Source organism: Molothrus ater, chromosome 3, assembly GCF_012460135.2.
Source record: "Molothrus ater isolate BHLD 08-10-18 breed brown headed cowbird chromosome 3, BPBGC_Mater_1.1, whole genome shotgun sequence".
In the NCBI taxonomy this organism is placed as follows: Eukaryota; Metazoa; Chordata; class Aves; order Passeriformes; family Icteridae; genus Molothrus; species Molothrus ater.
This window is the reverse complement of record NC_050480.2, coordinates 89,940,636-89,956,651: the sequence shown is the minus strand read 5'-3', so window position 1 is coordinate 89,956,651 and position 16,016 is coordinate 89,940,636.

Below are 16,016 nucleotides of genomic sequence, written 5' to 3'. Positions count from 1 at the left end.
AAGCTGTGGATGCCCCATCCCTGGAAGTGTTCAAGGCTGGGTTGGATGGGGCTGCAAGCAACCCGTCTAGTGGAAGGCTTGGCAGGGGGATTTCTTCATTATTTCTGGATTATCTTTAATACTCCTTCCAGCCCAAACCATTTTATGATTCGCCCTATTCCACCACAGTTTAGCCACTGGAAATTGTATAGCTGCACCTTGTAAAGTGACTTAGTCTCCATCTGAATCTGCCTCCTGTACTGCTGTGGAAAAGTTATTGAAAGAAAGTATTAGTGAAAGTTGTCTGGGCTACAGTGGGGATAATAGGAACACTACGGCCTAGATGATGTTTAAACTAATGGGAAACCACATCCTAAATTCTCATCTATGGAGGGTTTCACTAGCTGTTTATAAATAGGTTTTTTTTGTCTGCCTGTTTATTGGAAGGTTTAGTATATTGATCAACTTAATTGAGGAAATAAGGGAAAAACAAGGAAGGATGAAGAAAAGCTGAAAAAAAAGTTTGGTGTTTTGACAAGTTATTAACAATATGACAAAAACTAGTGTTCCACATATGGACTCTTTTTAGGAGGGTTTAACTGTTGGAAACAGATAAGTGAAATCTAGAATAGTGTAAGGTGCGAAAATACTTGTCAATTTTATTCCTAAAATCATTGAGACTTATACTACCAGGCAAACAAAACAGCTGACAAACTTTAAGCAAGTTTTCTTCTGCACTCCATGGCACCAGATGACACTCTTCTCTCTGCTTTTCTTCTTATACATCCTATTTTACCTGTCTGAAATCTTGAGTGTGAGCTGCAGTTGGCCCCTTTTCTGCTGTACAGGCATGAGGAGAGAGGTCTGCAATGCTGCCTCTTTCTCTGAGTGCCTCCCACCACAGCTGTTTCTGCAGGAGTGAGAGTGAGAAGCTGTAGACATTGGGGAAGAGCTGCTAATGCTTCAGGGCGTGCTCAGCAGCCCAACTTGGGCACAGACAAGCAACCAATTTATGCTGTTGTCTTTCCATCTGATCTATGCAAAAGGCCTCAAAACTGGTGTTTGCCACGTGGCACAGAAACTGTTGAGCCACTCTTCCATAGTGACATCAGGGTTAAAGACAAGCGAAGTAATCACAGCCATTAATCTCTATTCAATTAGCCCTAAAGAAAGAAGGCAGCTCCTTACCATTCCTTTACTAAATGCTAAAGAATTCCATATTTCTACCAGTGCCTGTCAAGGGCTTTTACTGCATGTTAGTCTCAAAGACTAACCAAGACTGGAATTTCTTACTGGGAAAAAAACACAATTAAGCCCAGACTATGTTACAATAAGTATAAATGAGTACAATTTTAGTTTGCATTTGATAATAAGAAGCCTATAAATGGTGAGTGGAGTGAGGGCTGTCCAGGGCTGCAGGGTGCTCTGTTGTGTGAGCTTTGCAGGGGAATCATGGGTGAGCACCCAGTGTGGGGAGCCTCACACTGTGCAGGGCTACTTCACCCTGGCTTTGGAACTTGGCAGAGGAAACTCCTCATCTCTCTGTTAGATTGGAGCGTACAGGTTTACTAGCAGAGCCTGACTGCACTGCTTTGCAAACCTTTTATCCCCAAAGAAGTGTGTCTCATATTTCTCAGCATCACCCAAGGCCGCTAGCACTGGGCAAGCTTGTGGGTCAAGTGAAGCACGGCTTTACTGTAGGTAGGCAACAATTACAAGTCTGAATAAAGGTAACCAAACCAAAGTAAAAATGTACACCACAAACATAGATTATTTTTCAAAGTAGGGTTCCTTCTTTTGCATTTCTTCCCCCTCCTTCAGGCTTCCACATCTTTAAGTTGTATCCCAGCTGTCTGGATGAGGGTGCAAGCTGTAGAGCAAGAACTGGTCCTCTATTGCCACTCTCCAGAGAGATCCTAAGGCTGGTCTGAACCATAAGCCTGCTTGCCATAAAGAGTTAGTTTATAGATGAGTTGCTTCTGAATTTAGCTCACCACAAGGCTTCACATTCATGCACAGTGTCAGCACTGACAGAAGGAAGTGCTGGTTGTGAGATAATGGGGATGTACTGGATTGACTCTTGTGTTGTCCCACACAAATGTATGTCAGCCTGGAAGTCTCGTGGTGTGACTACCTCCATTGCTTTTCAGGTCTAGGCAACTCTCTCAAAGTTCTCTTTTATTGTCTTAAATTATTTCTTTCTTCTTTTTTCTCTTTATTTCTATCTCTCTCTCCCCCCCCCCACTTCCTTTCTGTTCCTCTTTTAGATCTGGCTTCCTGGATTTTCTCCAATAACATTGTAGCTTTGATGACTCATGTCTCTTGGTTTAGTTTGGGGTTTATACCAGTGCATCCTTTGGGATGCTGGGTTCCCTTCCCTCTCACCTTCCCAGCAGGAAGTCTATTGTATGTAGCTTTAATTTCTTCCTTTCAGAACAGATAGTACTCATTGCAAATTCCTGAGCTTACTTTGCCATATTTCACATTATGCATCATAAAATGCTTGAGTTGGGAAACAATTTAACTTATGGATGTGAGCATGTTTTTAGTGTTTTGCATATACCAGATTTTTTATTTAAACTTTTCAGGTCTCTCTCTGATTTTTTTAGTCACTTGAGTGTCACAGAAAGACAAGCATATTTTTTTCTTTTTAATAATAAATGAGATCATAAAAACATTAGAACAGCTGTACAGGGTCAGATCAAAGGTCTACCAAACCCTCCCCCACCCACTAGTACCCTGCTGCCAAATGTAGCCCAAAGTAAATGCCTAGGGAGGGGAGTAGGGATAGAACAAGCATGTCCTTCCCCAAGTATTTGCCCAGCCTCTGGGAATGTAAAGCTTAAAAACCTTCTAGAGGGTTATTAATTTTGTATGCATGAGAATATAACAATCCTCCATTAATTTCCTACCCATCAATTTGTCCAGTCTTTCACAGAGCCTTTATAAAATTTTAGCATCCCCAATTACAATGTCAAGGAATACCAGAGCTTAATTTGTGTTACAAGAAAATGCATCTCCTTTAATTCACTTTGTATCTGTTTTCTGTTTGCTCTTTGCACAGTTTTAGAAGAAGCAGTGGGTACTCCTTCCCTCCACAGTCATTCCCTCCTTGAGCACCCATCCCCCAATCTCTTCTTCATTTATTTAATCATTCCTCATAGGGGAATCAGTTCCTACCTTTGACTGTACTCTCGCTGATCTGCTTTCAACTTCTTTTGCTTTCTTTTTGAGATGGGACTCCCAGACTATAGTTCAGGAAGCAGGAATGACATGGGCTTATGCAGAGCCACCATGATGTTCTCTGCTTTCTTTTTTTTTTTGTTACTTAGCACTTCCTAAACTCCGGTGTCCTTTTTTGGCTGGTTCTATGCATGGAGCTGACATTTCCACAGAGCTGTCTGTCATAACCGTGGGATCTCACATCAGAGCAGTAAAGGCTGGAGCCCATCGTTTTGCATTTGCTGTTGTGTTTGCTTTCCTTGGTAAGTGGTGCTTTATATTGATCTGGGTCGAATTTCACCTCTTGCTGTTGTACTCACTCAGCCTTTTTAAGCTCTTGCAGCTACTTTCACATCAGCAATAAATAAATGATTACTAGATTTTTTTACCCCTCTGCATACCACCTATTTCAGATAATTCAGTAAGTTCACCAGTGTAGGTCATGCAGATTCCTGTGGTGGTTTTCTTCCACCATGAAAATTAACCATTTGCTTCTACTTTCTGTTTCCCATCTTTTACCTTTTATCTCACATCTGCTTAGTTTTCTTAAATTCATTTGCTTGGAGGCTTTAGGGAACCTATGCCCTAGATCAATTTATCACAATCTTCATGAAAAGTGTGTTCTGACCATTGCCCTACAGATCATAATTATCTAGATACACACTAATTCTAATTTTTATAATGAGCTTTTTGCTTATTTCTCTGGAATAGATGTAAAGCTTAGTGGGATTTAGTTTTCTGGATTTCTGTAGAACCTGTTCAAAACATTATAATTCTGTTTGCTACTTTCCCTTCTTTAGCACCAGAGCAATTTCAAGAAGGAGCTCACACACCACAATTAGAAGTTTGAGTTTCACTAACTTCCTCTAAAGCATCATTTGGTCGTGCTGAAACTGCAGCATCTTCAAGAAGTTGGAAGCAATTTCCCTCATGAAAGCCTCAAAAGTGGTGTGGTGCAGGGAATTTCCCCAGATTTTTCACACAGAAAATTAATGCAATTACATGGCCTAATATTCTCTGAACAGGCTTCCTCATGAGGATCAGATTCATGAATTTGAAAAGTATATATGTTAGTTTTGATGACTAAACAGTGTTACTCTGATGTGTAATGTAAACTCCCTATTGCCCTTTTACAAGCCTTGAATGGTGATTTTGTGCCTCCAAGACAGTGTTTTCTGTTTGTCTTCATACCAGTTGCGAGGATCTAATGTGTACTGAGTGTTCTGTTACTTTTGTTTTTAACAATATCTTCATTTTTAGGTATCTCCCCTTTCTGAAGGTGAGCACAACTGTGGCAGATATTTGGTGTTTCTGCTGCAAAGTTAACCTAAAAGTACAATGATTGCTTATACTGACATACTTGGTTTAGTGCCATAATCTAATCAGTTTGGTTTAGTGCCATAATCTAATATGGCTAAAATTACCAGTAAAGCATAACTAAGCTTTATGCAAGAAATCCCTTAAACCTTCTTCGCTTGGCTACCTAAAAGAAGTGACAAAGTTGGTGTATTAAGGCAGGAAAACTAGTTAATATTAATAATTTCAAATTAAATCAGATAGTTCTTCCTTTATTTACAAAGACAATTCTGTGTGCTGTCTCTAGGAGTACATAATTGTAACTATTTTATTGTGCAAGAGAAGCATTCATTATCTTGAGCTACTCCAGCAGCATGCCCAAAAATACCTAAGGGAAATTTCAGTGTGAGTCTTTGTTAGTGGTTGGGAGAAGCATTTTCTCTGTGTTTACATCTCTTCTATATTGTTCCACATAAACAGCATATTACTGGAAGATAATATGTTTTGTTTAATTGCTGTATAATTGCTACTTATCTTACTGACTTTTCTCATCCTTAAGTGATGAGATGAACAGATTCGGGTGAGATGAAAGCATTGAAGTGACAAGATGGGAGAAGAGCAAACTGCTATTTAATGTTCTTCTCACAGCTGTATGACCCAGCCATTTACTGCTATCACTTGCAATCACTTCATTAATTAACAAGGCATAGGGAAAATAAGGGTTTTCTGTCATATTTATACAGCCTTGGCAAATTAAATGTGAAATCCATTTTTAAATAGGAAATATATCTTCATGTTCCTTAACAAGAGGCTGCTTCTGACTCTTAGAGAATACAAGGCTGCTGATCTATTTGATTATTTTTACCAGAACTATTCTTAATATTGCCATATTTCAGAGCCTTTCTTACAAATTGTATCTTATTTCTTACAATCCTAAAATCACACTGTACAGAATCAGGAAAAACAACACATATTTGCTTTGTTATTTTTAAAATGAAATACCATGTGAGCTATTATACCAAAGTAGAAGTTGTAAAACTACATTCCATTATTTGGAATTAAATCTGGATATGATAAGTACAGAATTCTGGGTAAGAAAGAGGCACTCTATTTGAAGTGGATATTTCTCAGACACTTCTTCCACTGCTTGGAATGTTTCATTTGATAAAGTAAGAAAATCAAATAGGCATACATATTATTTTACTAATTGTATTCATGTTAAAACAGATACAATTAAAAAATAATTAAAATGTAGGAAAATGTAACTACCTTAGCTACAGATGTAGGAAAATGTAACTACCTTAGCTACAGATGTAATTATGCATCAAGTTTTCACTTACGATGGTGCATAAGTCTTTCCTTCTATGAAATTTGCACAATATTGCAGGTATTTTCAAATCTTTTATGGTAGAATTTTGTTTCCATGTTGTCTTGTTCTTAAAAGTTAGCAGGTTTTGTGAGTGTGTCTTGCTCTCAGCAGTTCAGTTTTCTCATCTAGGGAGAGATGAAACAGCACTTTCTATAGTGTTTTAACTTTACAGTTAAGTAGAACTTAGCATCTCCTGTGGAAAGGGATCACCTTGTTCTTCCCTCCTCTCTGTCACTACTGCAGGATGCTACAAGAAACTACCTGGTGCAATAAAAAACATTTTTTAATTTTTCTTCTGCTTTAGTTTTCTAGCAAATCAGCCACCTGAGCTGACTTAAACTGTGGCCATCTAACCACTAGATTTAACAGAAAGGAAATGATGGGAACAAAAACTCTGGGCTGGGGAATTGTTGAGCAGGGTGATGTCCCTGACAGCTAATACTCAGGCTGCTGTAGATATGATGTGAAACCTCATTCTTGATCGCTACAAAATGCAGTGTACCCCCTATTTAATTATGCCTAAATGCAAGGATTCAACCATTAAAATAAACAATATTTGATGTTTAAGAAGTCTGTTGTTCTACTGTTCACTGATATTTACTCTCCTACTGAAGAATTTTTCTCTGTCTAAATAAAATTAAATTAAGGAAACAATTTATATTCAGAGCAGTAAAACTTCTCACTGGTCCTACTAATGAGCAACACAATTGTGAAGGCTGTGCCCTAGGATATATAAGATTAATGTGTTCAGTGTTTGAAGGTGGAAGTCTGTATTTGTAAAGAACAGAAAGAGGCAGGCAGCACAGTTAATCCTATAACCATGATAATATTCATTAAAACCCAAATAAGCCCTTTGAACTGTATAAGTAATTTGTTAACTTTAAGAGAAAGTAAACTAATATTGATAACTTCTTAGGAGGGAAGTCATAGCATTGCAAATTTTTACCAGGTAGACAAGCACACATTCCCTGTCCTGATATTCTTCACTTGTCCTGATATTCTTGACTGGAGCAGGTAACAGGCCTCCTGATACTGGAGAGACTGCATCCTTTTGTCGTGGAAGTGTTCATACCGGGTGGCTTCTGCTGAAGGCCCTCCTATGATCTAACCTGCTTTGCCTGGTTGTGCTCTCTTGGATATTCACCAAAACTCAAAAGAGCTCATCCAGGCTCTCAGGGCAACAGAGGGAAAGACCTGAGCATTTCAGAACTTGCGGACTCCCTCTGTGTGCTCAACAAGAGAGAGAGGGTAAGACAAGACCATCCTGTGTTTGGTCCCCAGTTTTACATACGCTGTGTAGGGAAAGGATGGGACAAGGCTGCCACTCCTTGTCAGCACCGGGAACATGCAGCTCATAGGCAGACGAGATTTCTTCATGCACTTCATGTGACATGAAGCAATTGCTCTGCCAGAGGTAATGAGCACACACTGTTTCTAAACACCTTAGGGCCTTTGCAGATCAGAGAAATTGTGGTCTGAAGCTTGAGTTGACATGAATCCTCTGGTGCTCCTTAATCTCCAGTTGCTGTCAGACTCTCAGGGTGTACTCCCATCAGCATCCTTTGCGATCCCTAAGCTAGGCCCTCTTGGGAGCCAGGAATGTTCTCTATTCCTTCTCAAAAAAGCAGTGCTAGGGGAATTTTCAGAGGCACCAGTGATCAGATCTGAGTGCATACCTCCTGGGAGTAGCAGCTGACTCAGCCTCCTCCAGAGGAACTCCTAGGTGGAAGCTTGTGATGGTGTTGTGCAAGATACAAAAAGGTCTGGCCACTGCCTGTTCTCAGATGAGGCAAGCAGCCCACTGCCCACGGGCAGCCTGGTGGTATGTAGGGGAACTTAGGATGCCAGATGGGGCTGAAAAAGCTGCATGCCCTGGTAGCTGCATGCACAGTGAAAACCATTAATATTTGCTGTAATGCAGCTGACTATTCCCACAGGAGCTGTCACAGTTGCCAGAATTACCATATGACCCTGGGTAGTGCCAGTTGCCCTGTTAATTGCTGTCTTTCATTTCTCTTGAAGATTCTGCAGTTTATTGGCATGTTTAAGCAGTTTCTATGGACTGCAGTGGGAGTTTGTGACAAAGCCTGATTGTAGGGTTCGTCTATTACATGCGAGTAAGGGATAAACTAAGATAGCTTTAGCATAATTAATACCTATTCTACTAGGAGTGTCATAGCGTTTGAAAACCTCACCCAGCCTACCAGACTGGCTGTAGGCAGAAGCAGACTAAGAGGTTATCCATGTCCTCTCCTTTTGGGAATCACATGGGTCCAGCTCCATGTGTCCCTCTTCTGCTGTCGCCCTACTTTGCGTTACTACAGACCTCGCTAGGATCTGCAGTAACTTGATCTTGCTTTGTACCTACATTTCTGCAACAAAGGCAGGACTTGCCTTGCAGGCACTGGGAGGGAACATCAGGTAGGGAGCGAGGCAGTGGCTCTTGCCCATGTTTCTCCACACACTGCATGGGATAGGGTCATGGCCTGTGCAAAGCTAGGGATTGCTAAAGGTTGCAGCAGAAGAGCTGGTGGAGGAGAAATGTGCTGCACGATACTGCATGACAAAACAGAAGGCTGAAACCTTGTTTGAACAAGTAAACAATTGGTTTTGCAATGCTGATCAGACATGTACACCTGACCTGCAGCCGGTCTGGAGATGCTGGACGCAGGAGTGGGTGAATTTCCCCCACTCAGTGATTTTGAATGGGATGACCATTACGACCGTTCCTCTGTAAACACAAGAGGGCACTCCCGCCTCACTCCTCAATGGTTTGTAGCACACAGAAGTTTTTAGTGTAACGACAGATTTGCAGTTAATCGATTGTACTTGCTTTGATAACACAACGCTATGCATTTATAAGCATTTATAGTTCGTGCACTTACAGGCCATAGTTAAGAAATGTGGTCTTAGTTTGATGCTTTCTCTAAATGTATGTATGGAGAAAAGATTGAATTTAATCCTGATCTCAATGCAGTAAAAACAAAACTGGTATGTCCTTTTAACCAGTGTCACACTGAAACTGGGGGACTATAGACTATTTGTTAGGGTTTTAGGTACATTATCTCATGGAAACAGAGTTTACTTGTTTTGTCTACAGTAAAATAATCTCCAAGAGCAACTGCAGAGCAGGGTAATGAGAGTTAAAGTTGTTACTCTTGCCAGCACTCATGTCTTGAAGTAGAATGCTGGCGATCCATTCATATAAACTTTTCTTGTCCATCATTTTTGTCTGCCTAATATGCTATGCTATCAGTCCTTTGCACACTCCAGTCACTTACACAGGAAAAAATGTATTTTAAGCTTACTCAAGGGCCTCTTGGCTGTAGAGGTCAGAGTCTCACTTGATCACTCAGAAAGATTTTAACAACTTTTAATGTTGTTCAGCACGGTAAAGGAAAAGCTAGGTGTGTAAAGGAGAACTTTCTATCCATTTTGAAATACAAATGAAATCCACAAATAATTTTTAATGTAAATATTCATATTTACAAACCCCAAAGTCCACTGTGCTAATTATCTCAGAGTAAATGCTTACAGTTCTTTTGTTTGGAGAGAATTATCTGGTATTGTTTAAAGCTTTTCCACGGAGAAACAAATTTTAACTGCATATTTAGCATCTTCACATTCTTTCTGCAAGGTGTATTTCCATGCTATTTTGTGTAAATGGGATGCACTTTTCATTGTCCCTGGATGGTCCCCTCCCTGTGAAGTCTATTTTAGCCTCTGTTTCCCATATAAGACGTAAAATGTCAGGCAGTGGAATAAGGAGTGGGGCGGGAGGAGAGAGGCCTGGCAGTGCCCCATGGGAGATGGCAGGTTTGTGTACATGAGTCTTGTCCACATTCCAGCTTGGTGATCTTCCTCGGTGCTTCTTACCCCTTCTTCTCACCCTCATGCTTCTTTTGGGCATTATGAGCTTCACCACGGATTTCTTAAACAACTCTTCCCTTGGCCAGCAGGTCTGATGTCTCTCTTTCAGAACATTTTTGATTTGAGATGCTGAAAGCAAGAAACAGAACTATCCAGTACAGCACTCTGGGGGAAAATTTCAGGGACTAGAAGTGTAAAGTACTAGAATAAGAATTATGTGAGTGCTGACATTAAAGGCACGTGAGAGTGAGCTGTGGAGATTTGCATTGCATTTTATCTTCATGACACTACTATTTTATTTTATGGCCCAGCAGACCCATAAGCTCATGCCTTACTGCTTCATAAAGTAGACTATTAAGTGTGGTTTGAAAAGATTAAAATCAGACAAAGTGTTTGTAAAGTAACTTCAGAGAAAAATACTGAGTCTAACTGAATTGTCAGTTACCAGTTGCTTCTGCAAAGAAATCTGTTTTAAAAAAATGTGCATTTTGCCTGAAACAAATGAAGCAGTGACAGATCCTTTTGAGTTAATGTGCTCATTTCATTTTGAAGCATGAACTTCTCCTCAGAAATAGTGAATGATTTGTAAGTATGGATGTTTCTGAAATGATGGTCGTAAAATTTGACTTTTAACTATGTTAATAAATGGTATTGAAGAGCCTGGCTGCTCTGCAGAAGGCCTCCTCTGCCAGCACCAGGAAATTACTCCCCCAAGGAGGGTCGATAATGATTATTAAAACAGAAGAAATCAATTTGAAATTCTAGTGACTCTCTTGTAGGTTTTTTCCCTTTCCTAAAATGGTCCTATTCATATGCATGGCAAAGTTGGGACAGGAGAACAAATTTGTCAAAAGTAGTATAATTTGAAAATATATTGTGACTATGAATTTGGCTATGAGACATTATTGTAATTAATTATGCAATTTATTATTGATAATTATTAATTTTCCATTCCTATTTGTTTTTGATTGAATTATGAGGCCAGTAAATCCCATCCTCCATCACAGATAAACCCATTTCCCAGTCCTTTCTCTTGTCTGAGCGACATGAGGTGCTCTGGCCAGAGATGTGTTGATGCAGTGGTTGACTGATGGCTGTTACAACCACAAATGCTGTATAGAAGCTTTTCTACCCTGTCTTTGAGCTGTATATGGAAAGCTTTGCATTTTGTGCAGCCAGCTCCTGGTGCACAGGGCATGCTGCAATGCACAGGGAGGATCCTGGGCCACTGGAGGCAGCATGGGGATGTGCTGAAGCCAGTGCTGGCTGGGGGCAGCCACTCTTGGCAACGTAGGCTCAGTAACCTCCATTGGTCAGCTACACTCTAGCAATAAAGAGTTAAACTTCTCTGTACAGTCAGACTTCAGTTTTGGATCTGTTTAAATAGTGCAGGAAACAATTGCCAAGGAGAGAGATTGTGAAAGGCCTTACACCAAAAATATTTGTTTAAATCATATTCACAAGTAAACTAACAAAAATGGTTTCCTTATAGCTTTGGTGGATGGTAGTTTAAAAACATCCTGAAGGTAGATCCTGGGAGAGATAAGTCAATATGTCCTGAATCTTATCCACACTTTAAAACATGAGTCAAATTTAATTACAGACTCTTGGGTGACTGCCTGGTTGGAGAAACCTACCACAGTTAGTGATGGAGCAACTGCCCTCATGGAAACCACCCAAAAGGAAAAAGCCTGAGATGGATTGTTTTGAAATAGCAGACAAATAATGTGGAGTATTAATGTGTGTATTATTATTACAGCCAGTACTTGACTGGCTGTACAGAAATTAAAGGAGTGATGCAAGGAGGAAAATCAGTGAGAATTATGTGGGAGATCATGAAGCAATGGCTGTAGACAGAATCTGCCACAGTAGTTCTTGTTAGTGAAATAAAAGCTTGCTTCATGTTATTTGTGTGGTATGAGAATGGGACAGAAAGATAAGACACAGAAGTGTTCCAGTTTACAATTATAATAACTCAGCATCTACTGACATCAGAAGTCCTTCAACTGACTTTGCTTGACCTTTAGTCTAAACTTACATCACTGAGACATACCAGAATGGAGACAACAGAATAATTTGGGTGAGCATCTTAAAAATAAGACACAATGCTCTAGCCATCTGCTGCCAGTGATCACCAACAAAGGAAAGGCTCTGAAAAGCTCCTGAAATTCCAAACAAAGCATCCCCAAAATGCTGCTGAGCAGAAATGTCTCTTGAAATGTAGGGCTGTGCAATGTCATGGTTGCCAAAGCAGCATTCAGAAACAAAAATATGGAAGTGCTTGCATTGCTAAGTTGTATTTTGCTGCAATGACTACAAAGCTGTGCCTTGTCTCACAGTCTCTTTGTGAAGCTGCAGTTTAAGAGTGAGGCTGCAGCTTAAAACAATCTGGTCTCAACATCAAGGATGTACAGTTTTGAGGTCTCTATACTGTTATTCTAAAGAGAGATCAAGTTGTTTAGTGGGATACTTAAACTTTGACTTCTAATATTCATGGGCATGATCTATGGTCCTTCCTGCATCCTCACTCAGTGCTCCAGAGATAAGCAAACCAAGACACCCAACACTGCAGTTTGGGCTATGATGGCTAGTGAGCAGGTAATAGCAGCTCAGAGTTATTAATTAACATGCCTAGACATGACACAATTATTAATCTGAGTGGATAATTTCTGTTTTGGCAAAACAGTGGTAACCAGGGCACTATGAGAGGGAAAGGGTTGAGTCATCTGAAGTCAGAAACAGTCACAAGTTTGCATACACGTTGCCATTTTAACAGAACATTTTTAATGACTTTTTGAATGCCTGAATCAAACCAGAAAACCTGTAGTTTCCAATCCCTAATGTCAAAGAACTTAGTTGTGTAGTATTATTCAAAATGCCCCCTCCATCTCCTCTTTACTTCCTTAAATCTGTGCAAGACACTGGGGATTCCCATAAGGATTTCAGATGTTCAGAGGTGCTGTGTTTGTGCTCGCTGGATGTGAAGGCAATGAGAATGAACCCCCCCTGTGGTGCTGCAGGAGCTTATTTACTTCCTGAGCACTGACTAGGAGACCAGAAACCTGCCCTTTGTGTCTGACTGTAAATTGAAGCATGACTCAAAGAATTCAAATAGTGAATTTTTAGAAGGTAGAATTGCAAGTAAAAATTCCTGCTGTACATGAACAAAAGGATTTTTAATAGTTCTCACATCTCCCATAAGTTCATTGTCATTAATCTCAGTGAAACTGTCCTGATTAACACTAATGCAAATCTGATTCTCCTCTTTCATCTGCCTCTCAGGAAGGGATTCCCTCTGGAGACACACTGGCTTGCCCTAGAAGCCTCTGTGTGGTAGTAGACAAGTGGTGATCCCATTGCAATTGTTCTCTAAATGGTGGGAGTTGCTGGGTAAGATCTCAGCAGGCATGGAGCAAGTGAGTTACTTACAGAGAAGTTAAATGTGGTGACTTGATCTGTTCTGTCTAGAGAAGGAAGATTTTTTTTTTCCCCAGAGGAAGGGGGATAAAAAAACCCCAGGATTCAGAATGTACAGATCTAGGAATGAGAGCCTTATCCTTGCAGCACAGGATTGCTGTTCTCAGATAGCAGACCATGATCTTTGTATGGAATCTGCAAGGCAGAGCAACTGTGGTTTGTTAGGCTTGCTCTGTCTGAGCTTTTTTTTGTCAAGTTTGTAGCTTGGTTTCACTTGGTCTAGCTGTGAGAGCAGTTTTTCTAATTGACCAGGTGTCTGTGAGTAATTTCTTTTGCTTTTGTGTGTCTTTGTGTTGTACAACTGTGGTTCTGTATAGATATTTTAGCAGACAGTTATCCTATATGTTGAATGAGGTATTTATAGCTCTAACACAGTGATGTAGTGTAGAGAAATACAACCCTGGAGTGATAACATCAGCCTTGAGAAATGGAAAAATGAGACACAGCACAGAGGAATGCAGGCGAGGGATGATAAGAGATAGGGCCCTGTCCTGGCACTGGAGACCCCATGGCTATGAACAGTTCTACAGCTGCCAGATAAGGAAGTGCATATCTGGATAAAACTGGTTGCAGGGGTAACAAAGAACATAAATAAGTAGATTTTTTTTGCTGTGAAATGTCTGTCTGAGGTGCAGGGAGTCTCTCACAGTATTCTGGACATCATCAGTGCAGAACCACCCTAGAAATGATAGGACAGCTAGACAGCCCACCTCCAGTCAGACAAGTGGAGTAGATCTCTGCAAGGAGGGAGCCCAGTTTTCCTGGGACTGACAGGGGTTACAGACTTAGAGGAAAAATCTCTCTGTCTCAAGGTCACATCACACTTTACTGCAAAGATATGCAAAAATAAGGGCACACTACCAGTAGCACTGGCATAACACTGTAGGATGTAGCATAGTATTTATGCTTCTGTCACCAGAAAAACACAGCTGAGAAGCATTAAAGTTGAGAAGAATTCACTTAGTAATTCACACTTAATCTGTGTAAACTAAGTGTTTGCGTAGGTTTTCAAGCTATAATGTATTGTTTCTTATGGGATTCTATAGATTGTCTACAAAATACTCTGCAAACATCTTAACAGTCCTTCAACATCTGTTTCAACGGTGTTTCTGTAAATTGAATATTCTGTTATTGCTCTTCCTGATTCCTTCTGTGAAGGGGAAGGATGATGAAGTGTGGTTTATCCCTGACAATAGATTTACTCTGCCCATCTAAAAATGCCCAGTACCCATGAGCTACTGCTGCTGGCTGGTTTGTTAGTCTGTGTGATTTACAGCAGACCCACTGTACCACAGTAAAAAATGGGTGTTGTCCCTTTCAAGACATGTTCTCTCATGCTGATGATAAACAGTCTCCCTGGATTGGACCATCGTCCAGAAAAAAGGAATGATACCTACAACAAACCTCAGATCTTGATTTCTCATTTAATTGCATTTCATGTTGCTGTTAGAGTGTCCTCTCACTGTAGTATTATCCTTAAACAGGTGTCAGGAAAAGACTGGCACACAGTTAATTTGTGTAGGTGGTTTTCTTTTCACGTATAGTATTGTCATGCCTGGTAGTGCAGCAATTTGTATTTGTTTCAAACAGGCAGACAGACTTACTCTTGTGCTTGGCTCAGTGAAAGGCAGGACCTGTGGTATTGTAATTCAGAGACTTCTTCCAGAGGATGAGAAATAGCTGTTGATGGAAAACTCCATGGCTCAGGAATCAAACTCTCTACCCATAGTCCCTAAATGAGAGCAATGCAGCTCTTTAGTGCTTAGAACTGGTGGGGGTTTTGGTGTACATTTGTCCTGCAGTTTCATGGTGGACTAAAGGCAGTCTTTGCAGAATGTTGTTGTCCCAGCTATCAGTGCATGTTCCCATCACTGCTCTTGCATTGGCTCAAGCCGTGCTTCAGGTGTTCATTTCTCAGCCATGACTTTGTAAGATTGGTTCCCAGTCAGATCAGCAAGGAAACCAAGCTCAGCCCCAGGTGGTGAAGGCTGAACCTGATGTGGCAGAGGTGCATGGGTGACACAAGGGCACCCATTCTGTGGTGCTGTACTTTTTGATCACCTTGTTGTGGTCATGGTGCTGCATCAACAGACAGATGTGTCTCTTACATCTGTATTTTCAAGGCTGACAGAAAATGACAGGGGCTAGACTCAAAGGATGAGGTTCTTCATCACAGACAGTGGAATGATTGAAGCCTTATTTTCTGCAAATTTCTACCTCACAAAGCTTGTTCTCTCTCTTTACAATTATTCAAGATGCCCCATGTTTGCTCCCAAAATTTCACTTTTTAACACTTTGTGAATGTAATGGCAATCTTTTGGTTACTTATTTGAAAGAATTTATAGAATGCTAAATATTAATTCATTAAATGATCTCTGAGAACCTGGTGAGAGCATGGAAGATGGGAATGAATTGCTGTGCTAGAACTGCTTCCACTCTATCCCACTGAAAGAAGCTGCAGCTTCTCACACAGTATTTTGAAATCTTTCTCACAGAAAGATTTTGAAGGGTGGTCATATTGCAGAATGGTAGGCACCAACAAATATCTTCTTAAAAGGAGAAGGTTGGATGAAATGTCTCAAATAAAGCTCAGCCCCATTTTTGTAATATGATGCTCTTACTCAAATCAGCTTGAAAGCTTGCCAGCAAAGTCATGAGTAAGCCTAAATTGATCACATTTTTACTATACATGTTTTACAGTAGCTGACATTGATGTGATATTATGGTTCTATTTTAGTGCTTTGTAAAATGAATGCCTTAACTCATTTTTCTCATCCCCACACTAATACAGTGTCCCTATCTG